At 41.2% G+C, this 24,231-nt stretch overlaps 4 long non-coding RNA genes across 5 annotated transcripts; all 4 read right to left on the reverse strand.

The window, feature by feature from the left end:
* Positions 1–3,929: 3,929 nt before the first annotated feature.
* LOC140578118 (uncharacterized) lies at positions 3,930–8,320 on the reverse strand. Of its 2 annotated transcripts, none has more exons than XR_011982135.1 (8): positions 8,020–8,320; positions 7,669–7,749; positions 7,330–7,415; positions 6,260–6,323; positions 4,831–4,897; positions 4,461–4,615; positions 4,238–4,348; positions 3,930–4,056 (listed from the first exon to the last, which is right to left on the reverse strand). It is a non-coding gene; the product is annotated as an uncharacterized lncRNA (long non-coding RNA). The 2 variants fall into 2 exon arrangements; XR_011982134.1 differs by having other exon boundaries at positions 4,457–4,615.
* Positions 8,321–8,423: 103 nt separating this feature from the next.
* LOC140578124 (uncharacterized) lies at positions 8,424–9,717 on the reverse strand. The gene is made up of 4 exons (XR_011982142.1): positions 9,516–9,717; positions 8,997–9,409; positions 8,766–8,907; positions 8,424–8,667 (listed from the first exon to the last, which is right to left on the reverse strand). It is a non-coding gene; the product is annotated as an uncharacterized lncRNA (long non-coding RNA).
* A 3,562-nt stretch (positions 9,718–13,279) lies between these two features.
* LOC140578126 (uncharacterized) lies at positions 13,280–14,573 on the reverse strand. Its single transcript, XR_011982144.1, has 4 exons — positions 14,372–14,573; positions 13,853–14,265; positions 13,622–13,763; positions 13,280–13,523 (listed from the first exon to the last, which is right to left on the reverse strand). It is a non-coding gene; the product is annotated as an uncharacterized lncRNA (long non-coding RNA).
* Positions 14,574–18,135: 3,562 nt separating this feature from the next.
* On the reverse strand, positions 18,136–18,882 carry LOC140578128 (uncharacterized). Its single transcript, XR_011982146.1, has 3 exons — positions 18,709–18,882; positions 18,478–18,619; positions 18,136–18,379 (listed from the first exon to the last, which is right to left on the reverse strand). It is a non-coding gene; the product is annotated as an uncharacterized lncRNA (long non-coding RNA).
* Between the last annotated feature and the right edge of the window lie 5,349 nt (positions 18,883–24,231).

Genomic DNA, 24,231 nt, shown 5'->3' on the forward strand with positions numbered 1-24,231 from the left:
TTCAAAATATGGCAGCAACAAACGGAGTGCCCAGTTATTTCAAATAAACCATGACCTTTTTTTAAAGTATTGAAGCACTTTTCTACCAATGTGAATAATAAACATTTTAGACAAAAAAAATCAACGAATAACGCTGGTAATTCGTTGTCAAAATGAGCGTACGGCATTAGCCCAGAAGAGGGGTGGCAATTTGCATATGTGAAAGCCTATGTGAATGAGACACAGGTCCAAAACTTTTAACTAGAGACACAATATTTAAGTAGAGGCATACCCAAGCGAAACAAGAGAAAGTGTGAAACAAGCACAACTACTTTAGCCCAAGTTTTTAAAAATGAGAAAAAGCCGTAATCAGTTTAACAGTTTTATTTCAATGTCAAAGAGAAAAAAAAACACTTCACCAAAGGCGAAGATCCATCCATAGCGGCTCTGGGTCCCGTCAGTGTAGCACAAAGCTAGCGTGATCTAGGCTGCCATTATCCAAGGAGCAGGGCCAGGCGCGTGCCACCCGTTTGAACAATGCGGGCGAAATAACTGCCTTATGGGATGCGAAGCTTGCGCATGCGCAGTGACGCAGACGCGCCTTTCAAAATGGCGGCGGCAGCAACACACGCGAAAGATCGATCTCCTGTATTTTCTTAGTTTTATTCTAAACAAGATGCCCCGATTTCATTTAAATACATTTAATAGCTGTAGGAACTAGTGAGCGGTATTTAGCAACATGCTATGTTAGAATAATGCCATCAAACGTGTCTGTTAAGCATATCACAGCGGACATACACGGAGGAAACATGGGGTAGAATCAAACAGGCCACAGGCTTTGAGATAGGCTGGCTCCCCAAGCTATTGCCCCCATTTAGCCCGAATGTCATAGACCTGCCCCGCCCCACATCCTGACAAAGATGTATTTAGTTGTATTTTGTTATCAGGGTGATCGTCCGTTCGCAGGCCACTTTGGCCATGTGGTGTAGTCATAAACCGTCGCGGATGTTTACCCGAAACCGGGGCATCAAACAAAGAATAAGGATTCCTTAGACAACCCATTTCAAAATATGGCAGCAACAAACGGAGTGCCCAGTTATTTCAAATAAACCATGACCTTTTTTTAAAGTATTGAAGCACTTTTCTACCAATGTGAATAATAAACATTTTAGACAAAAAAAATCAACGAATAACGCTGGCAATTCGTTGTCAAAATGAGCGTACGGCATTAGCCCAGAAGAGGGGTGGCAATTTGCATATGTGAAAGCCTATGTGAATGAGACACAGGTCCCAAACTTTTAACTAGAGACACAATATTTAAGTAGAGGCATACCCAAGCGAAACAAGAGAAAGTGTGAAACAAGCACAACTATTTTAGCGGTGAGGGTAAAATGCGGACCGTTTACAAACAGCGGATTCCGTGTTTAATAGTGTTGAGGCAATGTTTTCTAGCCATTTAAGAAAGGCAGCAAAGGTTTTTTTTTTATACCTTTAAACATTAACAAAAACCGCTAATGTCTTTTCTTTAAAATTTTCAAGTCTATTTCTGTCTGGTTTTTCGCGATAAGTTGCGTGAACGCCTGAGTTAGTGTGTTTTTGGGGCTTGGATACACATCGAGGTCCTGACAGAAATAATTATGTCTGCTTTCACAAACCTAAAGTTAAACTTTAAAGCCCATCGGCGTGTGTGTGTGTGTGTGTGTGTGTGCTTGTGCACATGAGCACAAGCACATGGTTCAATGTAACTGTAGCAGCTTATTCCATTCATTCATTGTGCACATACACACATACACTCACCTAAAGGATTATTAGGAACACCATACTAATATGGTGTTTGACCCCCTTTCGCCTTCAGAACTGCCTTAATTCTACGTGGCATTGATTCAACAAGGTGCTGAAAGCATTCTTTAGAAATGTTGGCCCATATTGATAGGATAGCATCTTGCAGTTGATGGAGATTTGTGGGATGCACATCCAGGGCACGAAGCTCCCGTTCCAACACATCCCGAAGATGCTCTATTGGGTTGAGATCTGGTGACTGTTGGGGCCATTGTAGTACAGTGAACTCACTGTCATGTTCAAGAAATCAATTTGAAATGATTCGAGCTTTGTGACATGGTGCATTATCCTGCTGGAAGTAGCCATCAGAGGATGGGTACATGGTGGTCATAAAGGGATGGACATGGTCAGAAACAATGCTCAGGTAGGCCGATTTAAACGATGCCCAATTGGCACTAAGGGGCCTAAAGTGTGCCAAGAAAACATCCCCCACACCATTACACCACCACCAGCAGCCTGCACAGTGGTAACAAGGCATGATGGATCCATGTTCTCATTCTGTTTACGCCAAATTCTGACTCTACCATTTGAATGTCTCAACAGAAATCGAGACTCATCAGACCAGGCAACATTTTTCCAGTCTTCAACTGTCCAATTTTGGTGAGCTCGTGCAAATTGTAGCCTCTTTTTCCTATTTGTAGTGGAGATGAGTGGTACCCGGTGGGGTCTTCTGCTGTTGTAGCCCATCCGCCGCAAGGTTGTGCGTGTTGTGGCTTCACAAATGCTTTGCTGCATACCTCGGTTGTAACGAGTGGTTATTTCAGCCAAAGTTGCTCTTCTATCAGCTTGAATCAGTCGGACCATTCTCCTCTGACCTCTAGCATCAACAAGGCATTTTCGCCCAACGGGACTGCCGCATACTGGATGTTTTTCCCTTTGCACACCATTCTTTGTAAACCCTAGAAATGGTTGTGCGTGAAAATCCCAGTAACTGAGCAGATTGTGAAATACTCAGACCGGCCCGTCTGGCACCAACAACTATGCCACGCTCAAAATTGCTTAAATCACCTTTCTTTCCCATTCTGACATTCAGTTTGGAGTTCAGGAGATTGTCTTGACCAGGACCACACCCCTAAATGCATTGAAGCAACTGCCATGTGATTGGTTGATTAGATAATTGCATTAATGAGAAATTGAACAGGTGTTCCTAATAATCCTTTAGGTGAGCATATATGCTATGTCTAGATCTCCTGGGGAAATCAAGAGTGTTGCCCACAAACATTGTTCAGCTTTTGGCCTAACATGGTCCTTGCGTGTTTTAAAGTTGCGTGAAGTGGAGTGAGGAGCATTCTGAACATCAAACTATTTTAAGATAAATTGTCTGTAACAGGAAATTTAGTTTCTCAATTTATTTCTTATATATTATTTTGTTAATTATTGAGTTCAAAGTTTTGTAGTAAATGGTGATATTGTCATCAATTTGGTGATAATGCGAGCCAAACATTTCTCGAAAATGACATTTGCATACAGTAAGTAAAACATTCTGAAATCATATTTCTATTTTATTCTGCTGCTGCTTACATGTTTACATCTCTGTCTCTCTCGCTCTCTCTCTCCAGGACAGTGAAAGTAGGACTATTTACCCTTGTTTATGTAGCTGTAGGATGGCCATAATATAGTTTCAATCCGATATCGATGTAATGCTTGTCTGTGATGATTGGTTAACATATTGATTGGTGTATTAATATAGCCGGAAAGTAATAAAACCCATTGCAATCAAGTATACAGTGCCTTATAAAAGTATTCAGTTATCATAATTTTACTCAATTACAAAGGATAGTTAAACGTTTTCCAAATGAGCATTTTATTGCATTTCCAAAGGCACTGTAACTTATTTCTGTGCCAACATTAAAATTAAATAAACTTATGATTTAATGTCGATATGAGATGACAAATTATTCACAAATGATACAGAGGTGCCACTCATTTCCACATACAGTAACTCATCACAATTGGGTGCCACTGTGCTTTTTAATGAAAAGCTGATAAAACTTAAAATGTGGTTCGGTCATGTGTGTAGTCTGTGTGTAGACAAGGAAACAGAGGCATAGTAGCTGTTATTTTTTTATTCCAAAGTCATCCAATTTGCTATTTTCCTTACATACCCACCCATTCACTCACTCACTCACTGACCCACCCACCCATTCACACACCCAAGTCTTCCGTAAGGTGTTTGCAGAACTCGCTGCAGAACCCAGGCTGTGTGAAGTTCCCCTCGTCTTCCACGCCCAATGTAGCCTATGGGACAATAAATAATAAGCAAGCATACTTAGTATCAAAACAGAGCAACAATGTTTTTCATTGCATACTTTCAAGAAAATATTCAGGACCTGACACACAATAAATTGTTCTGGTGACTTTCTTTTTGCAACCACTGACTTCAGCAACAATTGTCAACATTCTTACACAGTATGCATACCTGGTAAGCTGTTCTTATAAGTCTCTAGACAGTGCTGGCAGCATTCCAGGCGATACAATCGTCGGAATTGTGCTTGATAGGCCGCACTGTACAGTTTCCATGGGACTACACCTGTAGGTTTCAAATTTAAGAATGATTCATTAGAGTAAAATCCCTTGTTAATGGGAATACAAACATCCTAACTCAAAGGGTATTCAAATATCATAATATGTTTTATACCTACTGTCAAGCCACTGAAAATGCGCTCGGGCACGGAATGTTTCCCTTCCGACTAAGTCCCAAAAAAAGGTGACAAACAAGTGACAGCTTTAAAAAAGCTTTGTCACCCTCGAACAGGACTACTTCTAAAAGGATATCCTCCAGGACGTCGAGGGGGATCTGTGAAAGAAATCATACAAGCACGCAAATATTATTTTACAATAGTTCTGTAATATAACAAAAACAGACAAAAATAGCATGACTTCTACATTCCAACTCCAACTGCTTAAAATGAAGCTCATTGTTTTCACATTTTTGTAGGGTACAGCACAGTAAGCACAGAGAAAAAAAGAGAAAAACAGCAGGTTCAGCTGTAAGATCAGCTACATAAATACCTGTTCAATGGAGATGGAACCCATTCCTCCTCCTCTACCATCTGTGCTTTCAACACATTGAATTTTCCTAAAAGAAATTATATTGTCACAACTATTGTAAAACTATGACATATTGTAATGGTATCACATAGAGTTGACTCCACCTGAGGGCACAGGTGTAAAACAATTTGATCACGTTGGGCACCAGACCTGGAAAAAGGCAGTCATGATACTACCAGCTTGTCAGACTGAAAGGCTTATATGCATATGGGTCAGAACAATGCATCAGAGTGATAAATATTACAGCATCAACTTTGTAAGGTGTATCAATCCCCACTAGGGTTGTAACGGTATACCGGTATGGCGGTTTATTGTGATATTGACATGTACGATTATCATATCATGCACATTTGCCTATCCGCGGTTTGGAAAAAAAAAAAAGAAACCAGATCTCACCTGCGCTGCTGTGTATATGGAACTTCTTTCCGCTTTACTGCTTAGACTCCACCCATAAATGCACAGCGGCGAAAATGTCCGATAGTGGCTGCAAATTCTAATCTCTATTTCCTGCCGAAAAAAAAATTAAAATCTGCAGTATGGGAATATTTTGGGTATCCGAAAAATGATCGTGGGGTGGATATCCAGTTTGCAAGAAATGTGGACGAACAGTGGCCGCAAAAGGAGGAAATACGTCGAACATGTTCTCCCATATTCGCGAACACCATCCCTCCGTGAAGATAAAGGTAAGTTCCATTTATAACTTAAAGCCGTATTATTTCTGTGATGCAGAGGGAATCCCGGAATCCAGTCATGTAATTGGAGTCAATTACAGTATAATTCAGATGCCACGTAAAATGTCCGATTTGATAGATAGATGGATGAATAAATCAAAATATAGCTGTGCAGCAAATTAAATCGCGATGTGCGTCTGTGAATATACAGCGCAAAAAGGCTGCCGCTTGCTCATTAACCAACTACCCCCCCCCCCCCCCCCCCACACCACACACACACACACACACACACACAGCGGCACAGATGATTATTTTGTCCTCCAGGTTCGTGTGCCGCCCCCCATAGAATCCCTCCCGGCGCCCTCCCAACTTCATCCCTTATCGTCTCCGCTCGCCCATCCTCTAGAAAAACGCTTTATTTAGATTATTTTTGTTTTCCTCCAAGTTCGTGTGCCGCCCCCCACGTGACATGAAAAAGTGCCGCCCCGGGCGGCTGCCCCGTTCGCCCATGCCTAAAACCGCCACTGCATGATGGTCATGGTTTTTAAAGCGTCTGCTGTCTCATTCACTATGTGAAGACGTGAACACATGAACATATCCAGAGCTACTCTCAAGAGAACACTTAATGATCACTTTATAATTTTATTTAAAAGAATAATCATCAAATACACTAACTGAAAACTCATAGGTGTTTAGTACAAGTGGACACATTCTCTCACCTCAGCGGTCAAGATTGAGCCCTGAAAATCTCAACATGCTTACATTTCTTCATCATAATCTGACCTGAAAAAAAGCAAAGAAATGCATGCTGCTATGATAATCTCAGGAAAATATTAACAAACATGACCCTGCACATATTGCTCTCCCATATATGCTGTTAAAGAGGAAGGACAGTTTGATTTATTCTTGTCTAATATAAAGAGAAATAACTTATTCCTTATTTTGTTCAAATGGGAGATGCGCAGCTTTATTTTATTTATTTTTCCCCCAAAAGTTAGACTCATACTTCCATAAGTTTTTTTTATTTTCATTAAAAAAAAGTTTGTTACAATAAACCATGTTCATCCAAAAACCATATCTCTTTTTATTCATTTAAGGGTCATTGTAGCTGATGATTATACTAATAATAATGATAGTTTAATACCGTATACCACGAAACCGTGATATTTTCTGAGACGATTATCATACCGTGAAAATCTCATACCGTTACAACCCTAATCCCCACCTTCAGATCAGATCACTAAGACCAATTAATCTGACTCCATTAAATTATGCTGCTGTTTGTAATAGGGTCAGTGGTGGCCTAATGGATAGGGAAGTGCACTTGTAATCGAAAGGTGCCACTGAAGTACCCTGAGCAAGGTACCACCCCCAAGCACTGCTCTCCTCTGCAATGTCATGGTGTCATATAGGTTAAATGCAGAGTACACATTTTGTTGTTGTGCACTGTGTGCTGTGGTGTGTCAATGACAACTAATCACTTCACTTATATGCCATGCACTACGAGGCATCACAGAAAATATTTAAAAAGTATGACACAAAAGGAATTGTATTACTGATTAATGAATAGTTTGTTTCCAAGTTATAAATAATATAATAACCGATACATTAGATGTTAAAAGTTATAACACCCATAAACAATGACAACTGTATTACATGAAATGGTTGCCAATTGTTAAATGGTTTCCAAATTTGCGACTAAGAGAGCCCATGCGGCAATCAATCAAATGAGTCAATCAATATATAAACAAACAAACAAATACGGAGGAACAAAACATAAAACATGCACCTCTGAGTCTCTGATTTCCGATCGGGCACTTGTGTGCTCCAGATGTGGTAGTCCCCAGCAGTCATCACTGCACACTGGTAGATCTCCTGTCATACATATCAGACCATGCATGAAAATATTAACCAAATAAGTGTTTCACCACATTTCTGTGATACTGAGCCATCTTATGAAGCATATAACACTTTCTTAGGGTGGCTGAAGGTTGGTATACATTTAGCTGCAGATCAAGTACCCACTGCAAACATACATAAGTATACATATTCTAAAAAACATGGATGTGTTAAGGTTTTTATTAAGTTGTACAACCAGGCCCTCAAAAAATATATATTGTCTTCATACCAGGGGATGCTGCAGTTGTCATACCATGAGCTGGTGCTGCTGTTGTTGTTTGTGCTTGTTCGGCTGGTGCTTCAGCTGGTGCTGCAAAAAAGCACATTTTAAACCAAATGATTTAGAATGAGTTAAATCGGTTGTACTGCATGCATTTCTCATCAACGCTATGCTGTCTAGCATTTCTGACAGATTTGTAAGTTATAGCTTTATGATCTTTCAAATTGCAAAATAAACATGAGGAATCACCTACAATTAAAAGACAAATATAACTTCACGGCACCGGACAGCAAAATTACATAAACATGACATAAACATGACATTACCACTAATAATTTAGAATGAGGGTGGAATACATACCCAAAACTGTCTGACCATTGGAATTTAACTGTATGTCCACTCCTTTGCCCAATCTCTTCTTCATGCTTTCTATGGTTCTTGAATTTCTAGCATTGTTGTAGTGACACAAAATATTTCGCATCAAAAAGACATGCGATGAGGGAGTCATCATGTTGAGAAAATGATTGTTTTTCCTCATTCCAGCAAAGAGCTGTTCAGCACACGGGCTGTTGATCCAACCACGTAACTCTGGGACCAGTTCCACCTTTCGCAAGACATCCCTGGCATCTTTTGAGTTTGCCTCATGAAATCTATCATAAAGAGCATAATGCTCAGACGATCCAGTTATAGGGTGGCCATTTTCATCAGGAACTGGCTTCTTGGTGACTAGCCATGGCAAGCTCACTTTTATCTGTCCAGTAGTGGCACATCTGATGTTATCTTCAGTAGGCTCAAGTAACCTACCCCCATGAGGTTTGAAGGGTAATGATTCTGGATCTCTTAGGTTGGTATGTGTTGCCAACCCTCTCGCAAAATCATATAATACAATGTTTGGAAAATGTTTCATCGACAATAAAAGGTCAGCAAAGTCCCGGGGGCTCTCAGCCCTTATGTTGAACTTAACACCATACACCACAGCACAAGGACAGGTGACCACAGCCCATCCACCTGTTTAAGGAAACTGTAAATCAGAGTGCAACCATTCCAAGTAATGAAACTAAGAACTGTCTGTAAAAACGGTCTCTCAGTAATAGAACACAACTTACCAGAAGCTCCCCAGATCTGTGAAAACACCTTATCATAACTCGCTCTGTTCTTCATTTCTTGTTGAAGTCTCGTTACCAGGTCCATCCGTGAGCCTTTGGGGTCTATGCCACACTGTCGGCACAGAGCACGCACAGCTTCCATCTATAATGAACATTAGTATAGTTGGTCTGGCGTGGTTCAAAAACACACATCTTTGACAAAACTGACAAAAATTGACTTAAGTTCAGTACCTTGAGCTTAAGAAGTTCATCAGTCAGTCGGTCCTCTGTGAGGTTAAACTCAGATTCCTCCTTTGCACTACAAGCAGAATACACTTCTTTGTATTCAGTGTTGAGTACAACATCCCTATCTCTTGTGTGAGGACCAATCCACGGAGCCCAACTATGGTAACTGGGATGGACGACAAATGGGTTTGACTTGTTGCCTTTAAATGATGTTAGAAAATATTATTAACATAACAGTACATTATTCCACGATAAACAAAGTAAATGCTAGAATACTGTCATCCCACCTAGAACATTGTGCGGACTGTACTTACTTGGGACCAACCCACGGCTGATCATTTCAAGGGAAACCATCTCCCAGAAATTTTCAACACTTACCTTTCCATCAAAAGTCTGAGATGGTTCCTCAATGCTGCTCACTAAGGAAAGCAAGACTTAAGTAAGCATGTTCCAAACAGTCATAGCTGGATATGTGGTGCTTGAAACAATGTAAGACTAAGAAAATGAATAAATGTGTTCACTTACCAGGCATGCTAAAAACGCCCTTCTCATGAAGGTCCATCACAACAGATACTGGATGATAACCACACGATACACAAGCATATGTGTAACCGAGGTCTGACAGTGCTTCAAAGCTTAAATAAGCCTGCAGGACCCTTTCCCTGGATGGATAGGTTTTACCAGAGGTCTTCTCCAACACATCCATGGCACTCCCTACTGCCTGATGAGTCTGTGAAATTGATGTATGACATTTAAAGGCTTTACAATATATTATTTTGATAAAGTATTCGTAATTGTTTTAAATGATTAAAACAACAGAACATGGTTCCTACCTGAAGTGTATTGCGTAGAAAATGGCACATGTATATGGACAGAAGTGTGTGGTCATCGAAATTGTGGACACCATCAGTCCACTCCTGGTATCGATATGCCATACCACACCTGTAGCACCATTTTCTGTACACTGAAATTCCTAATGGACACAAGCACCAGTAAATGTTACACATTTATCTTTCACCATTTTACACTGTGACATGTCTCTATACTTTGCACAGTACTAAAAGCCAGTGTATGAAATTATCTCAGTAAGCATACAAGTGTGAATTGCTGGGAAGGAGGCTAAGCTGCTGATAGTGGAAGTCATGGCTACACTGACATTTACAGTACATGTAGTGAGTAATGAAATGTTAAAATATCGATAATAAATATTTAAATAAAGAGAGAACATACCTTCTATGACATCAGTGATTGTTAGGATTTTAGCCTTAGATGTAATCAGCACAGGTTCGCTTAGAGGAGTGGGCTCTAAACATTCTGAGCAAAAGGTTTCTGATGGTATGAAGTGCACAGGGAAATGAATGGTCTTGACCACGTCTGAGGGGAAAATCGCAGGCAGTTTCTTCTTATGAAAAATGTATTGAACCATCCGCGACAGATTTTTGCCTTCAGGTGAGTATGGAGCTCCTTCTTCTAGGTCAAAACTTTCCATGTCAATTGGAAAATGTTCTGTGATGTTCTCCTCCACACTTCTGGTTTTTCTGAAGAGTGCCTGGTCTGTTTCAAATAAATGCCACTTGGCAACATATTTAGGTATGCATGACTGCCTTGGGTTCGCGCAAGGACAATGCCATGAAATGATTTTAGAATTGTACCTTACCACCACTCTGCCAAGCCGGCTGTAATAGGAGATAGTTGACTCGTATACAGAAATGTGCTTTTTGTAGGGGGGTCCACACACAGTCACCAGACAGGACAACGGGACTCCTGCATCATTTGCTTCTCTCTGACGTACCAAACACCTTTCCTTTTTGTCTTCCCCAAACCACTTGTCATGTACCATCACCTGCAAAACATCCTCTGTAAGTGATGGAGTGTCCATTCTGGCTGGAGGGCAGTACACGAGGGACTGAATGTGGTGGCACTCAAATGGACGAAGGTTTGACCTCTCTGCAAACTCTGCATTAATTCTGCAGATATCCAGCTCACACATTGTTTTTTGTTCAGGACCCCATGTCCTTTTAATGACACGTACTGGTGTGCTGGGTGCTATAAAAGACTTTGCTACTGCAAACACTCCATTTGTGTAATCAACACACTGAGCACTGAGGTGGTTCTGTGCCGTAATGTCCATTTTGATGGGAGTGTGACGTCTTCGAAGATGTATCCGTAGGTTCCGTCTATTAAGGATTAGGCCACAGCTAGTACACTTCACTGTTTTCTGCTTTCTTTGGGTGAGAGGGTGGTAGTGCTGGTGCTGCTGAGGAGCCAGGATCAGAGGAACATGAAGAAAGTGAGGGGTGGAGGATGGGGACTGGGGGAGGGGGACATGCAGCTTCAGAAGCAGTAAAGGAGGGAGCAGGAGAGGCGGGAGGTGACTGATGCGCTTCCGTTGTGGTTGGCTTGGTTTCACTGATGCATTGGGATACATGATGTTTAAACTGGTCTTTGCGTATTATTGTTTGGCTGCAATAAAGACAATGAAAGTGTCCTGTGGGTCTGCAATAATTGTTGCATTTGCTGATGAAGAAACCTGCAAGACGGCAACATGAAGACCAAAGCTATCAACAGAAAAGAAAGGTATACACAGAACGGGACTGGGGGAGTGAGGTCAGGAGTAGCTGATCAGAAAGTTACAGTGTCAAACAAAACACAAACATAGGTAAATTAGCTTACCAATATTCACATGACTTCAGGGACTCCCACTAAGGAACTCCACATCATTTTGTCTATCTTGATTGTAAGAAGTGCATTCTACATTTAAGCATGTGTATGTTTTAAAACCACCAAAATCAATAGACCAATAAACATCATTAGGAATTACCTCTATGCTGTACTGCATGTCTCACGTGGCTCTGAATGTGTGTTGTAAATTTGAATTGTTGGTCAGTTGCATAAGTGCAGCATGGGCATCTGAACACACCGTCTAGGCAAAACCATGTTGCATCAGGACTGGCCTGTAAATGCGTTGGATGCTTTAAAACATAAACAATAAAACATTGTGTAAACTTACTGTTACTCTGAGGTGCACGCTCATTCTAACAACATAACATGCATGCAGAAGTAATGCAGCTTGTAAGGTTATCAGGCTGTGATATCGATAAAATATCTTATAGAGCATTCATATCATCAGCATTAACTTGAGTATCCTGAGCATCATAATATAGCCTAAACATCTGCATAATTAACAATCATAATATACTATTTTTACATAAATACCATTGAGGTTGTTGGTGTAATTTAATAATATATCGGTCACATACTCCATAACTCTTAATAAAACAATTCGGTCATCATAATCAGAAAAACTCAAAAGCACCTGTCGTAGTCTGTTTTCTACATATGCATTTGTGATAAATATTTTGCAATATTGTCATATAATTTTTAGGACATAAGGCCCAGACCTGCGGTCCCTGAAACAAAAGAGAAACAACCTAGCAGCAAAACGTACCGTCTGCGTTTTCTAGTGTTACGCCCTAAAACAAAACATATATACATGATTTATTTATTCAAATTTCATTTTAGTCTATTCAATGTGTTACCCTTCTCATGTTCTGAATCTAAGGGCATTTCAAGTCCGGAAATTTTAACTAGAGACACAATATTTAAGTAGAGGCATACCCAAGCGAAACAAGAGAAAGTGTGAAACAAGCACAACTACTTTAGCCCAAGTTTTTAAAAATGAGAAAAAGCCGTAATCAGTTTAACAGTTTTATTTCAATGTCAAAGAGAAAAAAAAACACTTCACCAAAGGCGAAGATCCATCCATAGCGGCTCTGGGTCCCGTCAGTGTAGCACAAAGCTAGCGTGATCTAGGCTGCCATTATCCAAGGAGCAGGGCCAGGCGCGTGCCACCCGTTTGAACAATGCGGGCGAAATAACTGCCTTATGGGATGCGAAGCTTGCGCATGCGCAGTGACGCAGACGCGCCTTTCAAAATGGCGGCGGCAGCAACACACGCGAAAGATCGATCTCCTGTATTTTCTTAGTTTTATTCTAAACAAGATGCCCCGATTTCATTTAAATAGGGAGTCATCATGTTGAGAAAATGATTGTTTTTCCTCATTCCAGCAAAGAGCTGTTCAGCACACGGGCTGTTGATCCAACCACGTAACTCTGGGACCAGTTCCACCTTTCGCAAGACATCCCTGGCATCTTTTGAGTTTGCCTCATGAAATCTATCATAAAGAGCATAATGCTCAGACGATCCAGTTATAGGGTGGCCATTTTCATCAGGAACTGGCTTCTTGGTGACTAGCCATGGCAAGCTCACTTTTATCTGTCCAGTAGTGGCACATCTGATGTTATCTTCAGTAGGCTCAAGTAACCTACCCCCATGAGGTTTGAAGGGTAATGATTCTGGATCTCTTAGGTTGGTATGTGTTGCCAACCCTCTCGCAAAATCATATAATACAATGTTTGGAAAATGTTTCATCGACAATAAAAGGTCAGCAAAGTCCCGGGGGCTCTCAGCCCTTATGTTGAACTTAACACCATACACCACAGCACAAGGACAGGTGACCACAGCCCATCCACCTGTTTAAGGAAACTGTAAATCAGAGTGCAACCATTCCAAGTAATGAAACTAAGAACTGTCTGTAAAAACGGTCTCTCAGTAATAGAACACAACTTACCAGAAGCTCCCCAGATCTGTGAAAACACCTTATCATAACTCGCTCTGTTCTTCATTTCTTGTTGAAGTCTCGTTACCAGGTCCATCCGTGAGCCTTTGGGGTCTATGCCACACTGTCGGCACAGAGCACGCACAGCTTCCATCTATAATGAACATTAGTATAGTTGGTCTGGCGTGGTTCAAAAACACACATCTTTGACAAAACTGACAAAAATTGACTTAAGTTCAGTACCTTGAGCTTAAGAAGTTCATCAGTCAGTCGGTCCTCTGTGAGGTTAAACTCAGATTCCTCCTTTGCACTACAAGCAGAATACACTTCTTTGTATTCAGTGTTGAGTACAACATCCCTATCTCTTGTGTGAGGACCAATCCACGGAGCCCAACTATGGTAACTGGGATGGACGACAAATGGGTTTGACTTGTTGCCTTTAAATGATGTTAGAAAATATTATTAACATAACAGTACATTATTCCACGATAAACAAAGTAAATGCTAGAATACTGTCATCCCACCTAGAACATTGTGCGGACTGTACTTACTTGGGACCAACCCACGGCTGATCATTTCAAGGGAAACCATCTCCCAGAAATTTTCAACACTTACCTTTCCATCAAAAGTCTGAGATGGTTCCTCAATGCTGCTCACTAAGGAAAGCAAGACTTAAGTAAGCATGTTCCAAACAGTCATAGCTGGATATGTGGTGCTTGAAACAATGTAAGACTAAGAAAATGAATAAATGTGTTCACTTACCAGGCATGCTAAAAACGCCCTTCTCATGAAGGTCCATCACAACAGATACTGGATGATAACCACACGATACACAAGCATATGTGTAACCGAGGTCTGACAGTGCTTCAAAGCTTAAATAAGCCTGCAGGACCCTTTCCCTGGATGGATAGGTTTTACCAGAGGTCTTCTCCAACACATCCATGGCACTCCCTACTGCCTGATGAGTCTGTGAAATTGATGTATGACATTTAAAGGCTTTACAATATATTATTTTGATAAAGTATTCGTAATTGTTTTAAATGATTAAAACAACAGAACATGGTTCCTACCTGAAGTGTATTGCGTAGAAAATGGCACATGTATATGGACAGAAGTGTGTGGTCATCGAAATTGTGGACACCATCAGTCCACTCCTGGTATCGATATGCCATACCACACCTGTAGCACCATTTTCTGTACACTGAAATTCCTAATGGACACAAGCACCAGTAAATGTTACACATTTATCTTTCACCATTTTACACTGTGACATGTCTCTATACTTTGCACAGTACTAAAAGCCAGTGTATGAAATTATCTCAGTAAGCATACAAGTGTGAATTGCTGGGAAGGAGGCTAAGCTGCTGATAGTGGAAGTCATGGCTACACTGACATTTACAGTACATGTAGTGAGTAATGAAATGTTAAAATATCGATAATAAATATTTAAATAAAGAGAGAACATACCTTCTATGACATCAGTGATTGTTAGGATTTTAGCCTTAGATGTAATCAGCACAGGTTCGCTTAGAGGAGTGGGCTCTAAACATTCTGAGCAAAAGGTTTCTGATGGTATGAAGTGCACAGGGAAATGAATGGTCTTGACCACGTCTGAGGGGAAAATCGCAGGCAGTTTCTTCTTATGAAAAATGTATTGAACCATCCGCGACAGATTTTTGCCTTCAGGTGAGTATGGAGCTCCTTCTTCTAGGTCAAAACTTTCCATGTCAATTGGAAAATGTTCTGTGATGTTCTCCTCCACACTTCTGGTTTTTCTGAAGAGTGCCTGGTCTGTTTCAAATAAATGCCACTTGGCAACATATTTAGGTATGCATGACTGCCTTGGGTTCGCGCAAGGACAATGCCATGAAATGATTTTAGAATTGTACCTTACCACCACTCTGCCAAGCCGGCTGTAATAGGAGATAGTTGACTCGTATACAGAAATGTGCTTTTTGTAGGGGGGTCCACACACAGTCACCAGACAGGACAACGGGACTCCTGCATCATTTGCTTCTCTCTGACGTACCAAACACCTTTCCTTTTTGTCTTCCCCAAACCACTTGTCATGTACCATCACCTGCAAAACATCCTCTGTAAGTGATGGAGTGTCCATTCTGGCTGGAGGGCAGTACACGAGGGACTGAATGTGGTGGCACTCAAATGGACGAAGGTTTGACCTCTCTGCAAACTCTGCATTAATTCTGCAGATATCCAGCTCACACATTGTTTTTTGTTCAGGACCCCATGTCCTTTTAATGACACGTACTGGTGTGCTGGGTGCTATAAAAGACTTTGCTACTGCAAACACTCCATTTGTGTAATCAACACACTGAGCACTGAGGTGGTTCTGTGCCGTAATGTCCATTTTGATGGGAGTGTGACGTCTTCGAAGATGTATCCGTAGGTTCCGTCTATTAAGGATTAGGCCACAGCTAGTACACTTCACTGTTTTCTGCTTTCTTTGGGTGAGAGGGTGGTAGTGCTGGTGCTGCTGAGGAGCCAGGATCAGAGGAACATGAAGAAAGTGAGGGGTGGAGGATGGGGACTGGGGGAGGGGGACATGCAGCTTCAGAAGCAGTAAAGGAGGGAGCAGGAGAGGCGGGAGGTGACTGATGCGCTTCCGTTGTGGTTGGCTTGGTTTCACTGATGCATTGGGATACATGATGTTTAAACTGGTCTTTGCGTATTATTGTTTGGCTGCAATAAAGACAATGAAAGTGTCCTGTGGGTCTGCAATAATTGTTGCATTTGCTGATGAAGAAACCTGCAAGACGGCAACATGAAGACCAAAGCTATCAACAGAAAAGAAAGGTATACACAGAACGGGACTGGGGGAGTGAGGTCAGGAGTAGCTGATCAGAAAGTTACAGTGTCAAACAAAACACAAACATAGGTAAATTAGCTTACCAATATTCACATGACTTCAGGGACTCCCACTAAGGAACTCCACATCATTTTGTCTATCTTGATTGTAAGAAGTGCATTCTACATTTAAGCATGTGTATGTTTTAAAACCACCAAAATCAATAGACCAATAAACATCATTAGGAATTACCTCTATGCTGTACTGCATGTCTCACGTGGCTCTGAATGTGTGTTGTAAATTTGAATTGTTGGTCAGTTGCATAAGTGCAGCATGGGCATCTGAACACACCGTCTAGGCAAAACCATGTTGCATCAGGACTGGCCTGTAAATGCGTTGGATGCTTTAAAACATAAACAATAAAACATTGTGTAAACTTACTGTTACTCTGAGGTGCACGCTCATTCTAACAACATAACATGCATGCAGAAGTAATGCAGCTTGTAAGGTTATCAGGCTGTGATATCGATAAAATATCTTATAGAGCATTCATATCATCAGCATTAACTTGAGTATCCTGAGCATCATAATATAGCCTAAACATCTGCATAATTAACAATCATAATATACTATTTTTACATAAATACCATTGAGGTTGTTGGTGTAATTTAATAATATATCGGTCACATACTCCATAACTCTTAATAAAACAATTTGGTCATCATAATCAGAAAAACTCAAAAGCACCTGTCGTAGTCTGTTTTCTACATATGCATTTGTGATAAATATTTTGCAATATTGTCATATAATTTTTAGGACATAAGGCCCAGACCTGCGGTCCCTGAAACAAAAGAGAAACAACCTAGCAGCAAAACGTACCGTCTGCGTTTTCTAGTGTTACGCCCTAAAACAAAACATATATACATGATTTATTTATTCAAATTTCATTTTAGTCTATTCAATGTGTTACCCTTCTCATGTTCTGAATCTAAGGGCATTTCAAGTCCGGAAATTTTAACTAGAGACACAATATTTAAGTAGAGGCATACCCAAGCGAAACAAGAGAAAGTGTGAAACAAGCACAACTACTTTAGCCCAAGTTTTTAAAAATGAGAAAAAGCCGTAATCAGTTTAACAGTTTTATTTCAATGTCAAAGAGAAAAAAAAACACTTCACCAAAGGCGAAGATCCATCCATAGCGGCTCTGGGTCCCGTCAGTGTAGCACAAAGCTAGCGTGATCTAGGCTGCCATTATCCAAGGAGCAGGGCCAGGCGCGTGCCACCCGTTTGAACAATGCGGGCGAAATAACTGCCTTATGGGATGCGAAGCTTGCGCATGCGCAGTGACGCAGACGCGCCTTTCAAAATGGCGGCGGCAGCAACACACGCGAAAGATCGATCTCCTGTATTTTCTTAGTTTTATTCTAAACAAGATGCCCCGATTTCATTTAAATAGGGAGTCATCATGTTGAGAAAATGATTGTTTTTCCTCATTCCAGCAAAGAGCTGTTCAGCACACGGGCTGTTGATCCAACCACGTAACTCTGGGACCAGTTCCACCTTTCGCAAGACATCCCTGGCATCTTTTGAGTTTGCCTCATGAAATCTATCATAAAGAGCATAATGCTCAGACGATCCAGTTATAGGGTGGCCATTTTCATCAGGAACTGGCTTCTTGGTGACTAGCCATGGCAAGCTCACTTTTATCTGTCCAGTAGTGGCACATCTGATGTTATCTTCAGTAGGCTCAAGTAACCTACCCCCATGAGGTTTGAAGGGTAATGATTCTGGATCTCTTAGGTTGGTATGTGTTGCCAACCCTCTCGCAAAATCATATAATACAATGTTTGGAAAATGTTTCATCGACAATAAAAGGTCAGCAAAGTCCCGGGGGCTCTCAGCCCTTATGTTGAACTTAACACCATACACCACAGCACAAGGACAGGTGACCACAGCCCATCCACCTGTTTAAGGAAACTGTAAATCAGAGTGCAACCATTCCAAGTAATGAAACTAAGAACTGTCTGTAAAAACGGTCTCTCAGTAATAGAACACAACTTACCAGAAGCTCCCCAGATCTGTGAAAACACCTTATCATAACTCGCTCTGTTCTTCATTTCTTGTTGAAGTCTCGTTACCAGGTCCATCCGTGAGCCTTTGGGGTCTATGCCACACTGTCGGCACAGAGCACGCACAGCTTCCATCTATAATGAACATTAGTATAGTTGGTCTGGCGTGGTTCAAAAACACACATCTTTGACAAAACTGACAAAAATTGACTTAAGTTCAGTACCTTGAGCTTAAGAAGTTCATCAGTCAGTCGGTCCTCTGTGAGGTTAAACTCAGATTCCTCCTTTGCACTACAAGCAGAATACACTTCTTTGTATTCAGTGTTGAGTACAACATCCCTATCTCTTGTGTGAGGACCAATCCACGGAGCCCAACTATGGTAACTGGGATGGACGACAAATGGGTTTGACTTGTTGCCTTTAAATGATGTTAGAAAATATTATTAACATAACACTATAATTATTCCACGATAAACAAAGTAAATGCTAGAATACTGTCATCCCACCTAGAACATTGTGCGGACTGTACTTACTTGGGACCAACCCACGGCTGATCATTTCAAGGGAAACCATCTCCCAGAAATTTTCAACACTTACCTTTCCATCAAAAGTCTGAGATGGTTCCTCAATGCTGCTCACTAAGGAAAGCAAGACTTAAGTAAGCATGTTCCAAACAGTCATAGCTGGATATGTGGTGCTTGAAACAATGTAAGACTAAGAAAATGAATAAATGTGTTCACTTACCAGGCATGCTAAAAACGCCCTTCTCATGAAGGTCCATCACAACAGATACTGGATGATAACCACACGATACACAAGCATATGTGTAACCGAGGTCTGACAGTGCTTCAAAGCTTAAATAAGCCTGCAGGACCCTTTCCCTGGATGGATAGGTTTTACCAGAGGTCTTCTCCAACACATCCATGGCACTCCCTACTGCCTGATGAGTCTGTGAAATTGATGTATGACATTTAAAGGCTTTACAATATATTATTTTGATAAAGTATTCGTAATTGTTTTAAATGATTAAAACAACAGAACATGGTTCCTACCTGAAGTGTATTGCGTAGAAAATGGCACATGTATATGGACAGAAGTGTGTGGTCATCGAAATTGTGGACACCATCAGTCCACTCCTGGTATCGATATGCCATACCACACCTGTAGCACCATTTTCTGTACACTGAAATTCCTAATGGACACAAGCACCAGTAAATGTTACACATTTATCTTTCACCATTTTACACTGTGACATGTCTCTATACTTTGCACAGTACTAAAAGCCAGTGTATGAAATTATCTCAGTAAGCATACAAGTGTGAATTGCTGGGAAGGAGGCTAAGCTGCTGATAGTGGAAGTCATGGCTACACTGACATTTACAGTACATGTAGTGAGTAATGAAATGTTAAAATATCGATAATAAATATTTAAATAAAGAGAGAACATACCTTCTATGACATCAGTGATTGTTAGGATTTTAGCCTTAGATGTAATCAGCACAGGTTCGCTTAGAGGAGTGGGCTCTAAACATTCTGAGCAAAAGGTTTCTGATGGTATGAAGTGCACAGGGAAATGAATGGTCTTGACCACGTCTGAGGGGAAAATCGCAGGCAGTTTCTTCTTATGAAAAATGTATTGAACCATCCGCGACAGATTTTTGCCTTCAGGTGAGTATGGAGCTCCTTCTTCTAGGTCAAAACTTTCCATGTCAATTGGAAAATGTTCTGTGATGTTCTCCTCCACACTTCTGGTTTTTCTGAAGAGTGCCTGGTCTGTTTCAAATAAATGCCACTTGGCAACATATTTAGGTATGCATGACTGCCTTGGGTTCGCGCAAGGACAATGCCATGAAATGATTTTAGAATTGTACCTTACCACCACTCTGCCAAGCCGGCTGTAATAGGAGATAGTTGACTCGTATACAGAAATGTGCTTTTTGTAGGGGGGTCCACACACAGTCACCAGACAGGACAACGGGACTCCTGCATCATTTGCTTCTCTCTGACGTACCAAACACCTTTCCTTTTTGTCTTCCCCAAACCACTTGTCATGTACCATCACCTGCAAAACATCCTCTGTAAGTGATGGAGTGTCCATTCTGGCTGGAGGGCAGTACACGAGGGACTGAATGTGGTGGCACTCAAATGGACGAAGGTTTGACCTCTCTGCAAACTCTGCATTAATTCTGCAGATATCCAGCTCACACATTGTTTTTTGTTCAGGACCCCATGTCCTTTTAATGACACGTACTGGTGTGCTGGGTGCTATAAAAGACTTTGCTACTGCAAACACTCCATTTGTGTAATCAACACACTGAGCACTGAGGTGGTTCTGTGCCGTAATGTCCATTTTGATGGGAGTGTGACGTCTTCGAAGATGTATCCGTAGGTTCCGTCTATTAAGGATTAGGCCACAGCTAGTACACTTCACTGTTTTCTGCTTTCTTTGGGTGAGAGGGTGGTAGTGCTGGTGCTGCTGAGGAGCCAGGATCAGAGGAACATGAAGAAAGTGAGGGGTGGAGGATGGGGACTGGGGGAGGGGGACATGCAGCTTCAGAAGCAGTAAAGGAGGGAGCAGGAGAGGCGGGAGGTGACTGATGCGCTTCCGTTGTGGTTGGCTTGGTTTCACTGATGCATTGGGATACATGATGTTTAAACTGGTCTTTGCGTATTATTGTTTGGCTGCAATAAAGACAATGAAAGTGTCCTGTGGGTCTGCAATAATTGTTGCATTTGCTGATGAAGAAACCTGCAAGACGGCAACATGAAGACCAAAGCTATCAACAGAAAAGAAAGGTATACACAGAACGGGACTGGGGGAGTGAGGTCAGGAGTAGCTGATCAGAAAGTTACAGTGTCAAACAAAACACAAACATAGGTAAATTAGCTTACCAATATTCACATGACTTCAGGGACTCCCACTAAGGAACTCCACATCATTTTGTCTATCTTGATTGTAAGAAGTGCATTCTACATTTAAGCATGTGTATGTTTTAAAACCACCAAAATCAATAGACCAATAAACATCATTAGGAATTACCTCTATGCTGTACTGCATGTCTCACGTGGCTCTGAATGTGTGTTGTAAATTTGAATTGTTGGTCAGTTGCATAAGTGCAGCATGGGCATCTGAACACACCGTCTAGGCAAAACCATGTTGCATCAGGACTGGCCTGTAAATGCGTTGGATGCTTTAAAACATAAACAATAAAACATTGTGTAAACTTACTGTTACTCTGAGGTGCACGCTCATTCTAACAACATAACATGCATGCAGAAGTAATGCAGCTTGTAAGGTTATCAGGCTGTGATATCGATAAAATATCTTATAGAGCATTCATATCATCAGCATTAACTTGAGTATCCTGAGCATCATAATATAGCCTAAACATCTGCATAATTAACAATTATAATATACTATTTTTACATAAATACCATTGAGGTTGTTGGTGTAATTTAATAATATATCGGTCACATACTCCATAACTCTTAATAAAACAATTCGGTCATCATAATCAGAAAAACTCAAAAGCACCTGTCGTAGTCTGTTTTCTACATATGCATTTGTGATAAATATTTTGCAATATTGTCATATAATTTTTAGGACATAAGGCCCAGACCTGCGGTCCCTGAAACAAAAGAGAAACAACCTAGCAGCAAAACGTACCGTCTGCGTTTTCTAGTGTTACGCCCTAAAACAAAACATATATACATGATTTATTTATTCAAATTTCATTTTAGTCTATTCAATGTGTTACCCTTCTCATGTTCTGAATCTAAGGGCATTTCAAGTCCGGAAATTTTAACTAGAGACACAATATTTAAGTAGAGGCATACCCAAGCGAAACAAGAGAAAGTGTGAAACAAGCACAACTACTTTAGCCCAAGTTTTTAAAAATGAGAAAAAGCCGTAATCAGTTTAACAGTTTTATTTCAATGTCAAAGAGAAAAAAAAACACTTCACCAAAGGCGAAGATCCATCCATAGCGGCTCTGGGTCCCGTCAGTGTAGCACAAAGCTAGCGTGATCTAGGCTGCCATTATCCAAGGAGCAGGGCCAGGCGCGTGCCACCCGTTTGAACAATGCGGGCGAAATAACTGCCTTATGGGATGCGAAGCTTGCGCATGCGCAGTGACGCAGACGCGCCTTTCAAAATGGCGGCGGCAGCAACACACGCGAAAGATCGATCTCCTGTATTTTCTTAGTTTTATTCTAAACAAGATGCCCCGATTTCATTTAAATACATTTAATAGCTGTAGGAACTAGTGAGCGGTATCTAGCAACATGCTATGTTAGAATAATGCCATCAAACGTGTCTGTTAAGCATATCACAGCGGACATACACGGAGGAAACATGGGGTAGAATCAAACAGGCCACAGGCTTTGAGATAGGCTGGCTCCCCAAGCTATTGCCCCCATTTAGCCCGAATGTCATAGACCTCCCCCCCCCCCACATCCTGACAAAGATGTATTTAGTTGTATTTTGTTATCAGGGTGATCGTCCGTTCGCAGGCCACTTTGGCCATGTGGTGTAGTCATAAACCGTCGCGGATGTTTACCCGAAACCGGGGCATCAAACAAAGAATAAGGATTCCTTAGACAACCCATTTCAAAATATGGCAGCAACAAACGGAGTGCCCAGTTATTTCAAATAAACCATGACCTTTTTTTTAAAGTATTGAAGCACTTTTCTACCAATGTGAATAATAAACATTTTAGACAAAAAAAATCAACGAATAACGCTGGTAATTCGTTGTCAAAATGAGCGTACGGCATTAGCCCAGAAGAGGGGTGGCAATTTGCATATGTGAAAGCCTATGTGAATGAGACACAGGTCCAAAACTTTTAACTAGAGACACAATATTTAAGTAGAGGCATACCCAAGCGAAACAAGAGAAAGTGTGAAACAAGCACAACTACTTTAGCCCAAGTTTTTAAAAATGAGAAAAAGCCGTAATCAGTTTAACAGTTTTATTTCAATGTCAAAGAGAAAAAAAAACACTTCACCAAAGGCGAAGATCCATCCATAGCGGCTCTGGGTCCCGTCAGTGTAGCACAAAGCTAGCGTGATCTAGGCTGCCATTATCCAAGGAGCAGGGCCAGGCGCGTGCCACCCGTTTGAACAATGCGGGCGAAATAACTGCCTTATGGGATGCGAAGCTTGCGCATGCGCAGTGACGCAGACGCGCCTTTCAAAATGGCGGCGGCAGCAACACACGCGAAAGATCGATCTCCTGTATTTTCTTAGTTTTATTCTAAACAAGATGCCCCGATTTCATTTAAATACATTTAATAGCTGTAGGAACTAGTGAGCGGTATTTAGCAACATGCTATGTTAGAATAATGCCATCAAACGTGTCTGTTAAGCATATCACAGCGGACATACACGGAGGAAACATGGGGTAGAATCAAACAGGCCACAGGCTTTGAGATAGGCTGGCTCCCCAAGCTATTGCCCCCATTTAGCCCGAATGTCATAGACCTCCCCCCCCCCCACATCCTGACAAAGATGTATTTAGTTGTATTTTGTTATCAGGGTGATCGTCCGTTCGCAGGCCACTTTGGCCATGTGGTGTAGTCATAAACCGTCGCGGATGTTTACCCGAAACCGGGGCATCAAACAAAGAATAAGGATTCCTTAGACAACCCATTTCAAAATATGGCAGCAACAAACGGAGTGCCCAGTTATTTCAAATAAACCATGACCTTTTTTTTAAAGTATTGAAGCACTTTTCTACCAATGTGAA

Source organism: Paramormyrops kingsleyae, chromosome 13, assembly GCF_048594095.1.
Source record: "Paramormyrops kingsleyae isolate MSU_618 chromosome 13, PKINGS_0.4, whole genome shotgun sequence".
In the NCBI taxonomy this organism is placed as follows: domain Eukaryota; kingdom Metazoa; phylum Chordata; class Actinopteri; order Osteoglossiformes; family Mormyridae; genus Paramormyrops; species Paramormyrops kingsleyae.